Below are 15,222 nucleotides of genomic sequence, written 5' to 3' on the forward strand. Positions count from 1 at the left end.
GGTGGAACAGAGGTGCACGTTTTGGGACCTCTCTCCTCACCAGCATTTCATGGCATGGCACACAAGCAGCTCAGATAAGCAAGCAGATCCTGGTGTACCCCCAGACATGAGTGGGCTCTATGGAGAATAGTATGGAGATTATTCAAAGAACTAAAAGTAGACCATTTGATCCAGCAATCCCACTTCTGGGTGTATACCCAAAGGAGAAAAAAACTCATTTTATCAAAAAGACATCTGCACTCGAATGTTTATAGCAGCACAATTCACAATAGCAAAGACATGGAATCAACCCAAGTGCTCATCAATTCATGAGTGGATTAAATGTTGTAAATGTATAACATGAAGTACTACTAAGCCATAAAAAATGAATTAATACCTTTTGTAACAATCAGGATGGAATTGGAGACCATTCTCCTAAGTGAAGTATCACAAGAATGGAAGACTAAACACCACATATACTCACTATTAAATTGGAACTAATTGATCAGCACTCATGTGCACAGATAGAAGTAAAAGTCAATGGAACTCAAGCAGGAGGGATGAGGAAGAGGGGATGGGTGCAATCATACATATCGGGTACAATACACACTATCTGAGTGATGGGCACAATTGTAACCAACTCACGCAGTACAAAAGTAATGTATGTAACCAAAGCATTCGTACCCCTGTAATATTCTGAAATTAAAAAAATAACAAATAAAATAAATTATGTAAACATAAATTTAAAAACTAATGAAAACAAAGATGATAAACAGCAAAGTTTACCCTTTCCTAACTCCCAATTATTTTATATTAATATTTTATTATTTTCTATACTCTTGAGGTTATTTATTCTATGGCATCTTTATGGTGGAAATATTATATAATTATATGTTATTCAGCATGTCTTCCCAACACTAGGTTTAGTGGTTTTATGTTAGAAGCTTGAACATGGTGGGGATATTTACACTAAGAAAATCTGCAAGTGCTGCAAATGAGGACTTGATTTATTGTTTTGTTGATTGTCTAGACTTAATGAAAGTAGAAAAGAAAATGATAATGCAGATTAAATTGCGAAGTATTTCTTATGTATGACTGTTACATTGTTACTGGCCTTCCAAAACCGAAGAAAGTCCCTTTTAGTACTCAAAGACTATTATTCAACTCAGCAAAAAACTTGCTTACCTCATTGATGAATTAGTGATGCTCCAATATTTATCTTTTCATTATTTCATCTTCATCTTACTTGTTAAGATAAACTTTCCTGTCAGAAATACACGTCTGTCAATTGAAACCTTTTGTTTTTCTACGAATACAAAGGTTTAGCAAAAATCACCGAAAGCATTCTGTGAGAATCAATTGATGAGGGATTTACAATAGAGTATTTTACTCAGTTGTCACCTCTTATCCTCAGGGAATATGTTCCAAGACCTCCAGCAAATGCCTGAAGCCACGGATAGTACCAAACCCTGTATATACCATGTTATCTGACAACCAAGACAACTAGTAACTGACTAACTCCTGGTTAGCGTGTACAGCATGGATAATTGGAAAAAGAAGTTTTTCACATCCTGGGCAGGACTTGCATGAGATTTCATCATGCTTACTACTCAGAACAGTACACAAACTTAGAAATTGTTTAATTCTGGGATTTTTCATTTAATATTTTTGGACCATGGTTAATTATGGACAACTTAAATTGTGGAAAGAGAAATTGTAGATAATGCTGACTACTGTATTTTATTACTATCATTTGTAAATTTTGACCATATTCTCTTCATACTAGCAACGTATTAATATGTATATGTGTATCTATGTACATTTATATGCATATACTTTTGTTTTCAGAAAGCTAGTGTGCAGTGGGTTTAATAGTAGTCCCCCCAAAAGATATGTACTAATCCCCAAAACTTGTCAGTTTCACATACTATGGCAAAAAAGTGAATATTACTTAACATTGCAAAAGTGTGATTAAGTTAAGGAACTCAGGAAGAGGTGCTTATGCCGGGCCCTCACTGTAATCCCAGGTGTTCTTATAAAAAACGGAGAAGAGAAGACACAGAAGAGGACAAGGCAGGTGACCCACCGAGGCAGAAGCTGGAGTGACGGGGCAGTAAGCGGTAAACCAAGTCACGCCTGCAGCTGCTGGCAGCTGCTAGGAGACAAGGAACAGATTCCCGTCCTTCTAGAGCACCTGGAGAGAGTGTAGTCCTGCTGGCACCTTAATCTCAGACTTCTGGCCTTCTGAGCTGTGACAGATTAATTTCTGTTTGATGCCACCCAGTTAACAGTGATGCGTCATGATGGCCGTAGGGAGTGAACGCGAGGTGTGATGAAGAGCCATCTTCAGGGCTACTTTGAGTATGGAATAAAGAAGAAGCTGTTGAAATTAGCAAGATTCTGGTCTCCCAGTTTGTGGCTGCTTTATATGCTTATGTTTCTAGCCAAGTCATTTTTACATATGTTCAAAACAAAATTCATTATTTTAAAGTCCCAAACTACTCTGACCTTCTGCTAACGTGTAGTGTGCCCCACTACCCATCTTCCCAAGAAGGGGCTTCCCAGACTTATATCTTCCCCTCCCCCCGTTAAACTTGGCAAACTCTCCATGTGACACTGTTTCAAGTCACCTCATCTTGTTGGCAGCCTTTCATCAGATTTCTTGCCTGCCTACTTTTCTTTGCTATTCTTTGTCCTTTAGCCATTTCGCTGCCATTTATTACTGGGATCATCCAGCTCCTCAGATAATTAGTTTTTGAGTATTGCATCATTTCCTTTCTGCATAATCGCTGTTCTAAGCAGTGCAACATCTTGGAATTAAGAAAGGTTTGTGAATCTTTGCATCAGATTGATATACCAATTTGGAGGTTATTTGCCTTCTCTATGATTCTATTGTTTTTCTGTCATGCTTCAACTCCATAGCTTGTTTATCTCTATCCTAATAAGCCTTTCTATTCTGGTTGCCTTGGTGATGACTCTATTGTATTTGGTTTCTCTTGTGCTGTCCTGTACTCACTTTATTAATCTCATTGATGGAAGAGCAGAAAGAAATTTAAACATACTTCCCTTCTGCCTGAGAAGGGAAGTATGTTTAAATTAAATTAAAATGGCATGATTATAAAATCTCAATGGGCTATAAAACCTAGGGTTTGCCATGATTTCAAAATGAAGGAAGGAAGGAAGGAAGGAAGGAAGGAAGGAAGGAAGGGAGGGAGGGAGGGAGGGAGGGAGGGAGGGAGGGAGGGAGGGAGGGAGGGAGGGAAGGAGGGAGGGAGGGAGAGAAGGGGAGAGAGAAAGAGAGAAAGAAAATAAAACAGTTTAGCCAAGCTTTGTTGAGTACCACTAGTAAGCCCGTGCTTGGCATTGGTTAAAAGACAAAAAACAAAACTGTGAGCAAGACTCCAGTCCCCCAGCCTCTGGTGGCAAGCATTTGCAAGTGCTTTATAAATTCATCCAGATTCTTTTATTTGTAGCAATTTCCAGGGTACCTTCCATTAGTTTCCTTACAATATATATATAGTTTTATCACACAAAAATAATTATTGGTCCGAGAGGTTTCCCTTGCTACTCATATATTTACGAGGGCTGCTCACATTATGCTTGGAGCTCTCTCTAGGACCTGTGGATATTTGCTATTTATAGAAAACCCTCTAAATGTGTTCAAGCATTTAATCTCTCCCTATCGACTTCCTCAGTTACTTCTAAATGACTATGCTTAAGTTTTCCTTACAGTTGAAAGTATGGCCTTTTCAAAAAATTTGAAGTTTGGCAATCTTCATTTCAAAGGCAGAGAATAGTAACGTTTTAAGAAATTTACCATTTCCTGATTCTGCTTTTCAATTTGCAGTTTCAATCTGCTTTTCAACTGTCAGTTGGCAGTCAGATTTAATATTTTTCCCCTCCTGTTTCCCGTGATGTTGAAATTAGCAAAATCCTAGGAAATCTTATTCTGTTGTATAGTGTTTGTGTTTACACTAATTGCCTTCAAGAGCATAAAATCATGTTTAACTATATGTTTGGACTTGCCTCATAATTTTAGTCGTAATGCATCCTTGTCTGGGATGAGCTTAAAGGAACATGAGCTATGCAGCAGGCCATTTTCATGGGAGTTCTTAGAGGTTTAAGTAAGCATCTTACAGAAGCTGGGAAAATGCTTCTTACAACAGCTTTGCTGAGATAAAATTGGCATACAATGAACTGCACATGTTTAAACTGTAAAATATGTTAAAATGTAGATACATCTGCAAAACCATCACCTCGATCGAAATAATGAGCCTATTCATCGCCCCCAAATTTCCCCCTGCTGCTGTGTGACACCTTCTCCCAGCCCTCGCCACTCGTCCCTCATCCCCAGCCAATCAAGTACAGATGCGTAGCCTGAATTTTCCTAGAATTTTAGATAAAAATTATAATAGCTACTTTTCCTGTCTGGCTTCGTTCACTCAGCATACTTTTTGAGATTCTTTCATGTTTTGTGTCTCAATCATTCATTTGTTTTTATTGATGCATATTTTTCATTGTATGGGTAAACCACAGTTGTTTTTCCATTGACCTATTAATGGACATCTGGGTTGTCTCTGGCTCTGGAGTGTTATAAATAAAATTGCCATGGACATTTGTATAGACTTGGTATAGAAATATGCTTTCATTTATCTGGAAAATTGCTGTGAATGGAAAGAATGGGTTACATAATAGGCATATGTTCATCATTTTAAGAAACTGCCAAAATTTTTTCCAAAGTGGTTGTAATATATCCACCAGCAATGAATTCTATTTTCTCCACATTTCTCGCCTTTACATTGTATTGTCAGTCTTCTTGGATTATAGGCATTATAATAGGTATGTAATGGTATCTTCTTGTGGCTTTAGTGTTCAATTCCCTAATGATTACTGCTGTTGAACATTCTATTCATATGCTTATTGGCCACCCATATGTCTTCTTTCATGGAGTAACTGTTCAAATCATTTGCTCTGTTTTAATTGAGTAGTTTGTTTTCTTATTGAGTTATGAGAGTTCCTTATATACTCTGAACCCAAGTTGCTAACCAGACATGTGTTTTGAAAGTATTTTCTTCCCAACCTATAGCTTGTGTTTTTATTCTCTTAACAATGTCTATTACAGAGAAGTTCTTAAATTTATGAAGTACAACATATCAATATTTTATTCTATGGACCATGCTTTTGTTGTTGCATTTAAGAAATATTTTTCTAATCAAATATTTTTTTCTATGTTTACTTCTATAAGTTTATACTTTTCAATTTTACATTAAATTTATGAACCATTTTTTGGTTTAATGTATGGACTGAAGTCCTTTTTTTTAACAGCTATTCAATTTTTAACACCATTTGTTGAAAAAATACTATCATTTCTGTACTGAATACCTTTTGTACTGTTGTCCAAAATGAATCCTGTGTATATTTGGGATTTATTTCTGTACTCTCTATTTTCTTCCATTGATCTACTTGTGTGTCTTGATGCCAGTACTACACTATCTGGATCACAGTAGCTTTATAATAATTTTGGAAGTCAGACAGTCCTCCAACATTGTCCTTTTTATCAAACTTTATTTATTTTTTTGCTACTTTAGGTACTTTCCAGTTCCATATATATTTTAGAATGTACTTGCCCATTTATACAAAATCTACAATGGGATTTCAGTTGAGATTACATCAGATCTATAGATTCAATTAGGAAGGATGGGCATCTTAATATTAATTAGTCTGAATTAATGATTATAATTAATTTTTCTAATTCTTCTACAGAATAATTAATCCTTCTGAGATAAGTAAATATCTATGTATCTCAATTTATTTAGGTCTTATTTTTTCTCAGTAATATTTTGTAGTTTTCTTTTCACAGGTCTTGCATACCTTTTGTCAGATTTATCACTAAACATTTAATATTGTCTCATGCTACTGTAGATGATATTATTCCATTTAATTTCAATTTCTAATTGTTTGTGTCTAGTATATAGAAATAGAATCAACTTTTGTGTGTTGATCTTATACCCTACAATCTTCCTACATTCACTAATGGCTTTTTTTTTTTTTTGTATTCCAGATTTTCTATATTGACTATCATGCTGACTGTGAATAAAGACAATTATCTTCATTTATCAAATATGAATGGCATTTTTTTAAAAAAATCTAACTCTATTGTATTGGGTTAGAAGCCCCAGGAAAACATTGAATAAAGGTGGAGATAGTGGAAATTTTAGCTTCTTTTCGATTTTAGGGCAAAATCATTCAGTCTTTCACCATTCAGCATGATATTAGCTCAAGATACTATCTCAAGATATTGCCAAATATACCTCAGGGACAAAACTGACCCCAGAAGAAAATCACTACTCTGATGTTATTGCATAGTCCTTTTCTTGATCTTAGGTGGTTTCTTGCAAGCCTGTGCTGATCAGTACTCAACTGGACACTCAGAGAGGACCCTGTGAAGATTTTTGAAGTTTTCTCTCTGTGCAACCATCTCGTCTGTGTTCCTCTGCCTTGTGAATTTCAGCCACATTCATTTTCTTCTCCTGATGCTCTGCTTTTTCTTCTCAACCTAGGGAGTCTGCCAGGCTCTTTGCTGGATCCCTTTTTGTTGTGCTCAGCCCAGAAAGTTTCCCGAGGCAGTGCTCCCAGCAAGTGTAGGATTTGATTCTTTCATTTTTCATCTTTGGGGACCACTGCTCTTTATTGCCTGATAACCAATGATTCATGATTTTTTTTTTTATTTTCTGAATTATCAATTGTTTCAGATAAGAGGGTAAATCTGGTTCCTGGCCAAAAACAGTAGTGTCTTATGTTTGTAATTATATAAATATTATATGATTGAGAAATAATATCTCACATTTACAATGCTCTGGCATGTTTGAATGTCCTTGGGTTTAAAATTTATTACCTATTGGCTCTCCATACTTAAAAGAGAAAAGGAGTATCTGTATAAAATTCGCTCTTATTATGTGACTATCTATCTTGTCAAAATTTTTATTCAAGAATAATAGATCTAAAAGTTTCCTTATCCTAAAATAAAATCTGGAACTGACTCACTAGATTTTACTTGCAAAAGTAACTATGACATCTGACTTGAAATATTACTTTATTATCCACAGTATGGTAAAGCATAAATAAGAATTGAAAGCTAAAAGTGAATTTATACTCACCTTTAACAACTAACTAGAATTGGAATGTTTAAAAGATGATTATAAAGACTTAAGCAAGTTATTTTCATTAATATATTTTATTTCATTTCCTTCTATAATGAAGAGTTAAGAGACAAATATATGTAAAATTTTTCTTTTGTAATATCTTCTAATATTGTAATAACTTTTACTTGATATTATTACATTATTTATCCTTGCATCCTTCCCATTAATTTTTGGCAGTTTCCAGATTCCACTCTCTCCAGCTTGAGATGGCATCCCCAAATAAATCGCCCAAGTTTCAAGCATACTCTGAATCTGTTATTGAAATAATCTGTTATTGAAACTCAGGACCAAGTTCTTCTGAAAAGATACTACTATGAATGCAGTAAGCTAATTTATGTTGATTTGTAATTATCTTTTACGGTAATTCTCACCCCAATATGTGCATTTTCATTCAACATGATTCATCAATATCTACCATGCTCCAGTCATAAATTCATAGGCTGGAGTAGAGCATTAGCTAATTTCTTCATGCAAAACATGGTAATAATGTTAAGTACTTTAGAAATGTTTGGGGGCAAGAGGATGATTTTCATGACTTTATGGTCACCTCAGGCAAGTAGCATTTATTCTGCTTACCATAGGGCCAATCCTAATTTTGGGAAAAGCCTCATTAAGTGAGGAATATATAGACTCGGATATATAATATTTGCCTTCTCTTTTTTTTTTTAAGAAAATATTTCAATACAAAATTTTCTTACTGTTCCTTGAGATAATAGAATAATTTTCAGAATGGACTAAACTGTTAGAAATGGCAAAACACTACATTGTCCTTTATAAGAACAAACTGAGTACACATTGCACCTACATGCAATCTGCCGCCCTAGCATAGCATTTTACACAGAACGGAGTACAGCTGTGTTTTCATAACACAGTGAGGTTCTAGCATCCCACACAATGCTTGGATACTATCTCAAAGGAATAGAAATGCACCTCTACATAAACCATTGGCAAACTTAGAAATTCTGCGTCCCTCTCTCCATGGATCTAATTATTTTTTTTTCTATCTAATTACTTTATTTATTATTCCAGTTCAGCTTTCTTACTAATTCTTATTATTTTAATCAAAATCACTAAATAAAATTTTAAAATACATATATTTTACATTTTATAATAATGTTCTTAACTTGATATTCTTAGATTAAATCTATTCTTTAAATTGGGAAGTTTAATTACATCTGAGGTAAAAGTTCTTTTTGTCTGAACTTCGCTGATATTTTGAGTTCAGCCTTTCACAAACATTTATATTCTCATATCTGACCTAGTCCAGAAACCAGCACTACCTTACATAGACACTATTAATATGTTTTCAAAATTTGTCTTATATCTTCAATCTGTTCTATGCTGGCCCAAGCCAATTTTCCCATCCACAATTATTAGGGTTTTGTTTGTTTGTTTAATAAATATCACTAATATCCAATAATTAGCTAGGTAAAAGCCACACCTAAAATGCTACTAGCAGATAGTAAACAAGATAAAAGGAAGTTTCAGAATACTGCTACTTATACAGTTACATAACCATTTCTTATAAGTCCAGTGGAGTTCAGCTCATTATCATCTTACGCATTTTATGAAAGGTTAACTCAAGGCAAATATGATGATATTATAGCAGCAGAATCCAGCCGTCTCTTTGGTTGACATGTAGAGACATAAGTCTTCATTCAATGTCCAAACCAAGGGCTGAATCAAATGTTTTTGGTCTAGGGTACTACTCTGAAACATAAACCCTGCTAAGCAAATCAGAATGCTTTGAATAACACACATCACCAATGAAAAAAATATTTCTAACATCTCTTGTGTTAATTAACAAACTCAAAAGAGCTAAAGAACACAGAAAACATTTTATTGAATTCTGGCATTTGAACTCCAGCCAACTAACCAATCATCTCTGGAGTATGTATTCCTAATTATGATCGTTCAAATTAACCAACAGTCTTTAAAGTGTGGATTAAAGTAAACTGACACACACACATACATACACACGTACACACATACACACACACACACACGCACACCCGGCTGAAGCACTTTGATGCAAGTTATGGCTGTAGAACAGAACCTACATGTTTCAAATCTATGTTCCAAATATATTCCAGATAGAATATATTCCAGCAGAACTGTATTTTTCATACCTCCTGGTCAAAGGGTTCAGTTATGATCTATGATCGACAGAGTTAAAGCCTGACTAGTAGTGGGCATCCAAAATCCAGCACCATCTACCTCACGAATCTTGACTTGAATCATTTCTCTAACAATCTCTTTAATTACACTACTCTTCTCAGTTTTACCGTTCTCTTACCTTTATGATTTTTTCTTCTCCATCTCCATTGGTAAATTCCTTTGTTCTTCACAAATGCTAATGACCCCCATTTTTCTTCTACTCTCTTTAATACATTTTACTGTGGCCAATGTGCTCATTGGTCTTCAACGACCACCATGTGTTGAGTTGACAAAAGGAGGTGAGGCGAGGAGATGAAGCAGGGGAAAGAGCAGGAACATTCGGGAAGAGGAGGGCAAGGATCTGCTGCACAGAGACAGAGATTTTCAAGCTCAATCACAATGGCAGAGTGCAGAATCTCTTAAGGATTTGAGACTTAAATTATTGTACAAGTAGAAATATGAAGAAAGACCATGGGTCAAAAAAGGAAAATAAAACCTGAGAAAATGGAAATTGAGGAGAGGTCCTCAAGTATGAAGACAAAGGGTTCACTTTCTCTCCAAAAGTGTCTTGAAATTCCATGACACTGATCACATAATAATGATTTTCCCTTTCTTTGGAAATAAAGGATACTAACATTATACACACTTAAGTAAGATATTTCAAAATTAATCGCAAACTTTCCCATGATGTATGTACATATTTCTAGGGAAAGAGAATAAATAACATATGCAAATTCCATATTTAAAATTCCTTTGTCCAGAAACCCAGATGGCTTGCCCTTTTTATATAGGTATTCCTCCCCACCAGATTAAAGAGAAATAGTCACAAATCATGCAAAATGAGAGTTTGCATGGACATAGCCCAATGGACTTGGAAAGTAGAGGCCTAAACTCTCTTCCCCAGAAAAACAGAACAGGTTTGGAAAATCACTTTCCCAGTTGTTACCCCCTCATTTGTCCCTTTGTGCCTTCTCTCTGATCATTAGCATCAAGCAACTATGGCCCAGAGCGCAAGATCAACAGACAAAACTGAAATTTCCCCTCCTCAGGTGGAGAGCTGAAAGCCATGCAGGTAACGTTAGGATGCAGGCTGAGTTATCATAAGGAATGATGGTTCTGTGATAAAACCTGATAAAAACCCTTTTATCAGGTTTTGCCTGATGTTGCTCTGAGGTGCTTTGTTCGTTGTGATTAGAGGAATCAAAGTCCTGTCTATTCCAGAGAGAGACATGTCTAGCTTTTGGCAGATTTTAAAACAGGGTACTTTAAAAAGAAGTGAAAATGCTGCTAATTTACAAGTGAACTTTATTTTTCCAGAATCTCTCTACATGGGAGAAAGATCTATCAAGTGAAAGCTTGGAGAAAGCAACCAGTGATCGCTATTGACACCTGTGTACTATAGGCATTTCAGGTGGGTAGTCCTCAGGGGAAATGTCATATTCTGACTCGTTCTTCAATGAGAAGGAAGAATAATTTCCAGCCTAATCTTTAAACTGTGTCTAGGGTCTCCTTAAGGAATTTTTGCACTTTTCTACCACATGTGACCCATCACAAACTCTCCCTTCTTTACCTTCTGAGAGCTAATTGAAACCTTATTCTCCTGTCTTTTAAACTGTATAGTCACTAAACGCACCCCTTCCAATCCCCTAACCCCAATGCCTGTATCCAAAATTGGGAAATCATTTCCAGAGAGGAGATGCCAGGGCTTCATTCTTAAATTCCTTGTTTTCTTGGCCTGGGTGAGAGGGAAACCAGAGATGATATCCACACCTGTATCACACATACAGGCCTTTATCTCCATGTATCTACTACATGCTACACATTTCCTGTTGAGTTTATTAATTCTGCAAATGTTTGAGGACTCAGGTAATGCTCAACCATTAAGGTGTGATTCCTGACCTCACAGAGATTATATTCCAGGTAGCATTTATTGACTATATTATCCTAGTTAATTTTCACAACAACTCTTTTGTTATCTTTTATGAATAACTAAGTTAAAGTGATTTGCTCAGGATCATAAGATTAGAAGGAAGGGAAGCTGTTATGAGTCACAAGCAAATTGAAGTTCACATTTACATATCACATTCACATATTCAACACTGAACTCCTGGTCTCTTTTCCCTCTTCTCCATTAAAAAAAGAAATAGAGAGGAGAGAGAGAGAGAGAGAGAGAGAGAGAGAGAGAGAGAGAGAGAGAGAGAGAGAGAGAGAGAAAGAGAGAGAGATCCTTCTTTCTCATATAGTCTCAGTTTCTACTGATGACAGTACTCAGTTGCATAAGCGAGAAATCTTTAGTTATCTTTGATTTCTCTTTCTTCTTCAACATGTACTTAGTCACCACCTATAGTCAAGGTTTTACAACCTAAATATTTTCTAGTTCCATCCAAACGCTGCTGTTTTGTTCCAGGCCTTTCTTATTTCTCTTATAAAATAGTTTAATAGTGTCTTAACTGACCTAGCTTTCAGCCAGTCCATACTCTTCCCATGTATTCTCCACCTTGTCACCAAATTACTGCTCGAAAATCCAAATCTGATCAATTCACTCCTGTCGCGCCCGCCTCGCCAGCAAGGAAGACGCGGCAACAGGAGTTCTTCTGACCGTGCTTTAATGGGGTTCCCTTTAAACTTACATAATACGGAAGACCCAGCCCGGCAGCGTGCAGGCCGCTATATACCCCAGAAGTACAACCCCTAAGCTGTGATAGGCCGTTCAGCTGTCGAGCCACCCAAGCATTAGTCCATAGCAGGACCCTTTGTTTGGATTCTCGCGCCACAGGGCAACCGACAATTGCGCATGCGCTGAACTTGTTAGCTGCTCTAGGCAAAGCCGGAAACAGGCGCCAACTTGTAATGGCGTTGACACCGCGCCCCACATCTCCCCCTGTTTTATTAATTTAATGAGAGCTGAGCAACCGTTCAGCACCATCCTTCGACCGTGCGATCAAGGTTGCAGAGCCTCACTTTCACCAGCAACCACCTATCCTCGTGCAATGAGCACAACTCGGAGGTGTGCAAAGGCTGGCTGTGGGATAGGAGACATGCCTTATTTGGTGCAATGGGAGAGACCCCTCAGAGTACAAAGGCCATGTCTGCTAAAATACCTGGGGGTAGGAGCGGGTGCAACCCAAAACTAGGCTAACCTTTTAGCATGGTCAACCACACCTGTGCAGACTGTCTCAGTTCAAGCGCAGCAAATGTCTGTGCCAATACCACATGGTCCGTGGCTGCAAGACCGAAACAAAGTCATAGAGCTAGGAGCTTCAACAGAAACAGGAATGTATCTAGGCAAGTAGGTAACAATGGCAGAGGGGTGAGACATGGCATTCCAACACAATGTATAATTGCACGTATTAGAGGAACAGTTCACATGTGTACCAGAGGGTTTTTCCGTGGATACCACCCAGATAAACGGGGGCCAAACACAGACAGGTGTAGGGGCAAAGGTCACGTTTTGCCCTCCCGCAATCACCCTCACAGAACCTTTAAAAGAGTCGCTAAGATTCCATGCGAAACTAGCATTCCTTGCCATACCCCCAGCCACCAATGGTCAGGGGGGCCAAGTCTGTGCAGCTTCCGTTAACCCCACACAAAACACAAAGTCCTCTTCAAGGAGAAGGATCTATTTTCCTCCAGATTACTATTCTGCGTGTCCAACGGCATGTACGCAGTGCCCAAGGAAACATTAGTAGAAAAGGCAGGGGAAAATTGGTGAGTTATGTGTCACAGGCATCGGCAGAGGAGGCACTGACAGGATCCTCCAGCGTGGCTCCGCTGCCATCCTCGCGATCATCCATGCTGTCGTCAGGAGGAGTAGCCACTGGGTCCCCATGCTGCTCTGGAGGCTGCTGCACCGTTCTGGTCAGCCGCGTGGGCACCCAGATGGGATTGTCCTGGTCCTGTGGAAAAATACAAATAGCTCCCCTGGATCTCATTAACACTGGATCCGGGCCTTTCCATAGATTAGACAACACATCTTTCCACTTCACTAATTCTTTCTGTGGCGGAGCAGGCGTGACATGCCTGTCTGCTGCCGAACGTCCTTTGACATCTAAATTTAAAAAATTTAAAGTAAAGAGAGCAAACGAAATGCGTCCTTTGGGTGAGGACTGTATGGCATCTCCCCCTTTTTGTTTTTGTAAGTATATTTTGAGCGTGCCGTGAGCACGTTCCACGATGCCTTGCGCTTGAGGGTTGTAGGGAAGACCGGTACGGTGCTCCACACCCAAGCGAGTGCAAAACTGCTGAAAAGATTTTGAGGTATAAGCCGGGCCATTATCTGTCTTAATAACCCGGGGCTTGCCCCAGGCTGCCCAAGCTTCTAGGCAGTGAATGATAACGTAACTTGCCTTTTCTCCAGCTAGAGGCGTGGCATGAAGGACGCCTGAGCACGTGTCAACAGATACGTGAACATATTGAAGCTTCCCAAAGGATGGGACATGAGTTACATCCATTTGCCACATATGTAGAGGACGCAAACCCCTAGGATTCACGCCCGTATGAACAACAGTGCGATAAGGAGCACAATTTGGACATTGCAGTACAATCTCACGAGCATCTGCACGCGTGATGTTGAACTTAAGTCGTAAGGTTTCAGCTGGCACATGATAAAGTTTATGAAAGTCTATGGCGGCGGCGTGGCCATCAGACACCCAGAGGGCGCGAGTGGCGCGATCTGCCATAGCATTTCCCGCAGCCATAGGTCCAGGTAACAAGGAATGAGCTCTGATATGTTGAATGGAAAATGGGTTTTTCCTATTTTGAATAGTATTCCTAATTTCTGTAAATACAGAAAAGACTGTACTCTTGGCAAGAATGTGAAAGGAGTTCTCTAACTGTTTAACTGTGTTGACCACATAAAAGGAGTCTGAGATGATGTTGATAGGTTCAGTGATGGTACTGAGAACCAGACCGACTATGGCACACTCTACTAGCTGAGGAGAAGAATAGTTAAACTGTTTGGTATACACCTTGTCCTGAATGACATAGCTCCCAATACCCGTCTTAGAGCCATCGGTATACACGTCCAAGGCATTAACCAAAGGTAACAATGAAGTTACTCTTGGGAAAATAAGCTCGTTCCTCATTGCAAACTGCAATAAGGCATGTTTGGGATAATGGTTATCAATGCTCCCTGGGAAGGTGCATCTCAATATGGCCCATGCATCAAGATTGGCACATAAGGTGTTTACCTGATTGGCAGTATATGGACAAATCAGGCTATCAGGGTGACGCCCAAAATGGGACACAGCCAAACTAATACCCTTTAAAGCTATCTCGGCCACACAGGTAGGATAATGGCCAATCACCTTTCCTGGAGAGGCTTGAGGATGCACCCATAAAAGGGGACCATCCTGCCAAAGCACTGCCGTAGGGAGCGTAGGAGAAGGGAGTACACAGAGGGAGAAAGGATCATGGTGTTGAATGCGCACTAGTTGCGCCTTTTGAATGGCTTCTTCTACCTTATGAAGAGCCTTTAGGGCCTCAGGAGTCAAAGTTCTAGGAGACGTGATGTGTGAGTCTCCCTCTAGAATCTGAAATAATGGCTTCAGTTCTGCTGTGGTAAGACATAAAAAAGGTCGAAGCCAATTGATATCCCCTAGCAGTTTTTGAAAATCATTTAAGGTCCTTAAAGTATCTCTTCGGATGGACAGTCTTTGAGGCACAATTTTGTCAGGGAGAATGCTACTACCAAGAAACGCACCTACTTCTCCCTCTTGCACCTTTTCTGGAGCAACCAGCAAGCCTTTTTCCCTTAAGTGAGCCTGAAGGGACGCATAAGCTTGGCGAAGTATGCCATTATCACAATGACACAAGAGAATATCATCCATATAATGTATAATTCTTACCTTTGAAAACTTCTGCCTAACCGGCTGGATAGCTGAGG

This window comes from Microcebus murinus, chromosome 29, assembly GCF_040939455.1.
Source record: "Microcebus murinus isolate Inina chromosome 29, M.murinus_Inina_mat1.0, whole genome shotgun sequence".
Taxonomy (NCBI): domain Eukaryota; kingdom Metazoa; phylum Chordata; class Mammalia; order Primates; family Cheirogaleidae; genus Microcebus; species Microcebus murinus.